General features: G+C 45.9%; 1 protein-coding gene across 1 annotated transcript in view; it reads left to right on the plus strand.

The window, feature by feature from the left end:
- The window catches only part of LOC103091004 (ectonucleotide pyrophosphatase/phosphodiesterase family member 7-like), a gene marked incomplete at its 5' end in the record, with an annotated part of 29,605 nt that overhangs the window by 9,055 nt on the left and 13,282 nt on the right, over window positions 1–7,268 (plus strand).

A 7,268-nucleotide genomic window follows, 5' to 3' on the forward strand; every position in this document is an offset into this window, starting at 1 on the left:
CCTGCTGCCAGTAACAACACAAGCCCAGCAGATGTTGTTGGAAACCCAGTTAGAAGATGCCATAAACCTTAATCAGCTCCCATCCTGCTCCCCCAGAAACAACTTTCTGCTGAAAAAAGTCCTGAAAGCCAGCAAAACCACAAACATGAACAAACAGAGCAAAGAAAACCACAGACTGAGATAGAAAAGATGTCCCTCCAACACCAGCCATTTCCACGAAGGGATAAAAATGGATTCATGGAAAAAAACTGAAAATAAGGAAGGCTGGGAAACTAGGATATTCCCTAACTTTTCACTAGGAAAATTTCCACCTTGCAGAAAAAAGCAGAGAAAATTGCACAATGAAGCCCCGTGTACCTAGCACTGAGCTGCAAAAATGTGTCCACATTTTTCCAGTCTTGTTCCATTGTCCTCACCCAAGGCCCTGTCTTTCCTCCTTCCTTTCCTTCCTTCCTTCCTTCTTTCCTTCCTTGAATCTTTTATAGCAAATTTCAGCCATCATGTCATATTATGTATAACACATCAGCATGCAGTTCTAACGTAAAAGTTTGGTGTTTATACAAAACCTCCATGTCATATTTAACAGATATGACATGAAGAAACTAGGATACTTGGAGAAAAGATCTGATTAACACCTTAGAGTTTCTCCTACCAGTGCTTCTCAAATTTGAATGTGTATATGAATCACCTGGGGACCTGGTTAAAATGCAGACTCCGGTTCAGTGGGTCTGGGGTGGGGCCTGAGAGTCTGCATTTCCAACAAGCTCCCAGGTGATACCAGTGCTGCAGGTCCAGGCATCACACAGAGGAAGGGTTGGCCCAAAACACCAGAGCAGTGGAGCAAAAATTCATGACTGCTCGGGATTCCAAGGCCTTGAATGAGAGGAGAAACTGGAACCACTGGAGGCTGAGGGCTCAGGTGTATTCGTTTCTTGTGGCTGCTGTAACAAAGTACCATAAACTGGGTGGCTTAAAGTAACAGAAAGTCTGGAGGCCAGTAGTCCAAAATCAAGGTGTCAGTGGGCTGTGTTCCCTCTGGAGGCTCCAGGGAAGAAGCCTTCCTTGCCTCTTCCAATTCTGATGGCTGCCATCATTCCTGGGCTTGTAGCCACATCACTCCAAGCTCTGCTTCTGTGGACACATTGCCTTCTCTGTCTGTGCCTTCTCCTATTCTGCCTCTCTTAAGGACACTTATCTTTGCATTTAGAGCCCACACAGATAATCTAGGATAATCTCATCTCAAAATCCTTAACTGAATTACAACTGCAAAGACCCTGTTTCCAAATAAGGCAACACTCACAGGTTCTGAGAATAAGAATATGGACATATCCTTGGGGAGGGGTGGGGGGCACCATTCAGCCCACTACACCAGTAAGAGGGGGAAATGAAGGGAGAAAAAAATGCAGAAGAGAGGGGAGATCCCGTTTCTGTGACAGTGGCCAGTAAGGCAGGCCAAGGGTAGAACTGTGTGTTAACAGACTTCCCAGATGGAACGCAAGTGCAGCCGTCTGCTTCCGTCTGCTTCCAAGGCTTCTTGAAGAGAGAACGTTTCTGTTTCTGACAGCGGATTAAAGGAAGAGGTGAGGAGTGAGCAAGCCATTCTCTGTTGGCCTAGTTCCTGAGGAATCGTGCCTCTGCCTTAGGGCCATTCTCAAGTCTTGTTCAAGGATAGAATGATTTATTGATGGCCATAATTAAAAAGCAATGCCAAAAAAGAAGCAGTCAGCACTTTACATCTGCACTTACACATGAGCAAGAGTGGTTTGGTAAAATGGGCACTAGGGTCTTATTTCCCCATCCAGAAAAGGGCTCCCATCGTGGGGTGTCCTGTTGGGGTCAAGCCTCATGTCTGCAGCAGGAGCTGATAAGGTTTTAAATTTCAACTGGTGCACTGAGCCACCTGTTCTTATCCCCAGCACTTTTATTACAGGTCTAGTGAATCATCAGTGGGTGGGACTCTGGATGTGTAGACCTGGGTAAGTGTGGTTTTGAGCTCCCGTGGGGGCTGTTTTTCCACCAGTGTCTTGGCTATAGGTCTGAATGAGCTTGTCTGCTTGAGATTGGAGCACTGGGTTGATTTAAGGTGGTTGGTTGACTTGATTTAGCAGCTATTCTTCCTCATTGATTTCATACTAGCTGGTTAATAAGACCTTTCTTCTTTGGTTTGGGGAATGTGAACTTGAATGTGAAATGTGAAATGTGAAAATGAAGACATGTTTACAGCTTAATATGGTAGGTTGGTTCAAAGGAACTACTGAATGAAACAAGTAGGTCCTTAAAATATTGTTAAACAACTGAATGCATGATAAAGTGTGTCTATGCCCAAATGGTCTATTGGCAAATAGCTACTGTTCCACCTGAAAATTAGTAGGTAGGAATTGAGCAAATGTTTGGCGGGGGGAAGGGAGATGCTCTTATTGAGTATATTAGGTTATGCATTTTATTTTAATTCCACTAAAGGTTTAATTTATAGGTTTATTTAATGATTTAACTATTAGGTATAGGTTTATTTTCATCCCACTACAGTATTTTTTTCCCAAGTTGACTTCGGACTAAATCAAGGTCTGCTTCCTACTTCTTCAGTTTGTACCTGGCCGCCTACATATGGGGCAGAGGATGGGACGGAATTTGTTCAATTAAATCCAACAAACATTTGTTGAATGCCTACTAAGGGCAAAGTCTCTGCTTTGTGCCAGGGAAACACCAAAATAAATAAGGCACAGCCCTACTCTCAGCCACGTCAGGGAGCAACAGTTTTAAGAAACAGAAGGCAAGGCTCTAACAGGCAAACTCATGAGCATGGGAACCAAACTAGAGGGAATCAGGGAATAGAAACTGCAATTATAGAAATGAAACTTCCTCCTCTGGCTCTCAGAAGCCCTGTGGTCCTTCTTATCAGCCCCATGGGCTTTCTTGTCTCTGCTTCCCTCACTCGTGACCACCTCTCTCTTTTCGCTACTGGTTCCTCATGGGAGACAGCAGAGCCCACCACCAGCTGGTTAGTTACTGTGTCTCTTGGTTCAAGTATGGAGAAAGACAGAATTGGGTTTCCGGCCAACCAACTGAACGCAGGGAAGAGACTTGGTACAAATACGGCGCCTAAACCTGCCTTTCAGCAGGGCCTATGAGTAGGGGAATTCCAAGAGAAAATACCTGTGAGTACTGCAGGCACCAACACACTCTATTTTTTAACTCTCTCCTGCCCCCTAGAGTGTAAATACCATGAGACAGTTTACGACAGTACTTGGCTCAAAATATTTGAGAAAGGAAGGGAGAAAGGAAGGGGTTGGATCAAACTCTAGACTTCCTGGTTTCCTAAATTCACTGTGCAAGTATTTGGAAATAAATAAACATCAGTCCATGAGAACCAGGGGAAGGAGTTGAATCTAGCTTGGTTCTTTCCCAGACCTGAAATGTTCAGCTGGGTGAAATACCTGTACCTTGCCATAACTCATACAGTGTGGGAGTATGCATTGTACCCTGATTAAAGCATAATTAGCAAGCAGCAGGAATCCCATTCACTAGGAGAGCTCATCCTACTTCCTGTTTCACTTGCACAATTACCCACGTCGCCAGACACTGAAATGACAGTAATGACAGACTCTCAGAATGATACAGCCAGAAAGGCCCTTGGAAACCATTAACCACACTCATTCTACATACGGGGAAACTGAGGCCCAGAGAGAGAGCAAGGGCTTACAAGAGCCAAGGACAGGTGTCCTGCCTCCAAGCCCAGCCCCACTTGTGCAGCATCATGTGACCCAAGTGAAACCAGCTCCTTTGCAGTCTCTGGAACTCCAGGCACAGCCAACACTATCGCCTTCACGTAGTTCTTCCAGCCAGGTCCCCCCATGGTCTCCAGAGTAGAAAATGCAATTTAGGTAAAACCATGATAGCTGCTCCCTGCAGCTGCTTGTTTCTTAGCTTTCCCTCTCCTCTGTCTTGTTTTGTCCACGTTCCATAACTGGCCCTTGACCAGGATAAAGAGGCCTGAGAGGCGGGAAGGAGGAACCAACATGGCAGTGGAAACTCTGCTGGGTCTTATGAGTGGTCCCCAGCCACCAGCTGGATTTAGAACATGCCTTTAAGTGTCAGGGTGGAAATAACCCAAACACCATGGAGACAATTCCCTTTGTACAATTACTGGGACGAGCCATGCCACAGAACGGAAGTGTCATGCTCCCTGAGCTCATTTTAGCTTAGTTGTTTGAAACTTGTGTAATATCGCTTTGAGGGGAAAATGGATTCTCTGATTGGTTCCCAGGCTAGCCTACTTAACTGATGTTATAATTGACCTCTGGGTCCCAGGACATGGAAGCCAGAATCCACAGGTTGCAGGAAGAGGAAGTTTCTTTGCCCGTGGCTTCCTCCAATCCCTCCTGCCACGTCCTCCCAGTGGCTCTGGACCCCCATATTTCCCCAGATACCAGAGTGATCCAGGTTCTGATGGCCGCCTGCCCTCCCCCTGGTCCCTTAAGGAGGGGGGCAGTGGGCTACTGTCAACCCAGATTTTGGAGCAAGGGGCAGTCTGCTGGAACTAATCCACATGGAAGTGTGAATGACAAACAGCCCCTGAACCAGTGGTTCTGACATGTCAGCGGGCACTAAAACCACCTGGAGAGGTTGTTAAAATGCAGACTCCTGGACCCCACCCCATGACTGTAAATTCAGCAAGGGCTACAGTGGGGACCCAGGAATCTGTGTTTTTAATAAGCTACTCAATTGATTCTAATGTTGATGGTAGAAAACACCATGGAGAGAAACACTAGAACAGGTGAAATGGCAGGTGTTCATAATTCCGGAGGGATTTTTCTCTTTACTGGGTGGAGAGTCACATAGACCAGGATTCAGGATACTACAGATTTAAAAAAAAAAAAAAAAAAAAAAGGCAAAGGAGCGCTCCCTGGGTGAATTACCTCTGTGCTTCCATGTTGTCTGCTGCAATGGCATGGCTCAGCCATCAGGAAGCTGTAACAACAAGAGCGTTTCTTGTAGATTTCAAGAGCCTTCCATTATTTATTTGTGAGGCTCCAAAGATTCTTGCCCATTTGGCTTCTACCTACCCCTAACAGAGTACTCTCACTCATGGTATTCACAGGGTGCAATGCTCAACATCATCAGGCATTCGGGAAATGCAACTAAAAACCACAATGAGATACTGATACCCACTAAGTTGCCCATAATCAAAAAAAGGAAAATAGCAAGTGCTGGCAAGGATGTGGGGAAACTGGAACCCTTGAACATTGGTAGTGGGAATGTAAAATGATGCAGCCACTGTGGAAAATAGTTTGGTAGTTCCTCAAAAAGTTAAACATAGAGTTACCATATATTACCCAGCAATTCTACTCCTAGGTTTAGACCTAAGAGAATTGAAAGCAGGGACTGAAACAGTTACTTGCACATGAATGTTCATAGCAGCATTATCCATAGCAGCCAAGAAATGGAAACAACCCAAATGTCTATCAACTGATGGATGGATAAACAAATTCTGGTCTATCCAGACAATGGAATATTATGCAGCCATAAAAAGGAATGAAGTATAGATTCATGCTATGATGGGTATGAAGCTGGAAAACATGATTCTCAGTGAAAGAAGCCAGACACAAAAGGCCACATATTGTATGAGTCCATTTCTATGAAATGTGCAGAATAAGTAAATCCATAGAGACAGAAAGCAGATTAGAGGCCACCAGAGGCCGTGGGAACAGAAGGCTGTGGAGTGACTGCTAGCAGGTAGAGTCTCTTTTGGGGGTGATGAAAATGTACTAGAACTAGAAAGAGGTTGCACAACATTGTGAATGTACTAAATATCACAGAATTGTTCACTTTAAAATGTTAATGGGGCTTCCCAGGTGGCACAGTGGTTAAGAATCCACCTGCCAATGCAGGGGACAAGGGTTCGAGCCCTGGTCTGGGAAGATCCCATGTGCTGCAAAGCAACTAAGTTTGTGCACCACAACTACTGAGTCTGTGCTCAAGAGCCCACGAACCACAACTACTGAGACCACGTGCCACAACTACTGAAGCCCGCACACCTAGAGTCCATGCTCTGCAACAAGAGAAGCCACTGCAATGAGAAGCCCGCGCAGCGCAACGAAGAGTAGCTCCCACTCGCCGCAACCAGAGAAAAGCCCACGCGCAGCAACAAAGACCCAACGCAGCCCAAAAACTAAAACAATAAAATTTTTTAAAAATAAAATGTTAATGGTTGGGACTTCCCTGGAGGCCCAGTGGTTAAGACTCCTTACTTCCACTGTAGGGGGTGCAGGTTCAATCCCTGGTTGGGGACTAAGATCCCACATGCCGCACCGTGCAGCCCAAAAAAAAAAAAGGTAATGGTTAATTTTATGTTAATTTTACCTGGGGTGGGGAGGAGCAGGGGCTGTAATCAAATTTCCCAGGTTCCACACCGAACTCTGCCTCATGACCTTGAGTAAACTCTGTGCCTCTGTTTCCTGCAAAGAGGGAAAGCTCTAAGGGGGCTATAATAGTTCCCACTTTACAGGGCTATTGGGAGCTTTAGATGAGTTAATGTTGCCGAAGTAACTCGGAAAAAGGCGTTGGCATATGGCATGATGGTAAATGTGTGCCATGATTCCATCACACAGACCCTACCCCCCATTACACATGCAAACCAAGGCTTGTTCAAGTTCACACAGCAAGCTCAGAAGCCAAGTCAGGGTTGGCACCCAGCTCTCATGGACTCGAAGTCCATGTTCTTCCCCTGTCAACAGTCTGACTTGATCCCTGACCAAATCTTGACACCTCGAGGTCCCAATCCCTGGCAGCAGCACAACTTCTTTCTGGTGACCCCACTCGTGGTTGGTTGTCAGGCCTGCCGGCAAGGCAGAAACAATAAAACCACAACTGTGTTTGCTTCTTCCCCATTGAAAGCTTTGGCCACCCTAGGGGGACTTTACCCACCAGCAGTCTGGCAGCGACTCTGACCCAGTGGAGAGCTTTTCCCTTCTCTGTGCCCATGACCATCAAGTGCTAGTCACAGAATGTCCCTCTTACCATGGACATTGGAGACATCATCACTATCTTATTACAGTCAGTAGGGTCACCCAGAGGCTCCATCTCCCAGGAGGTGAGGGAGTGGACACTCAGCTCTCTCCTTGGATCTTTCAGCTCCCTCTTTAGACTGGCCTCCACGTGCAGTCCCCTTTTCACTGGTGCAATGTAAGATCACAGGGGTTTTTTCCATATCTGGTTCAATTGCTATGTTCTCAAGAACAATCTAGCTTACATTCCCCCAGTATCTTCTT

The sequence above is a fragment of the Lipotes vexillifer genome, unplaced genomic scaffold, assembly GCF_000442215.2.
Source record: "Lipotes vexillifer unplaced genomic scaffold, Lipotes_vexillifer_v1.1 scaffold914, whole genome shotgun sequence".
NCBI classification, from domain to species: Eukaryota; Metazoa; Chordata; class Mammalia; order Artiodactyla; family Lipotidae; genus Lipotes; species Lipotes vexillifer.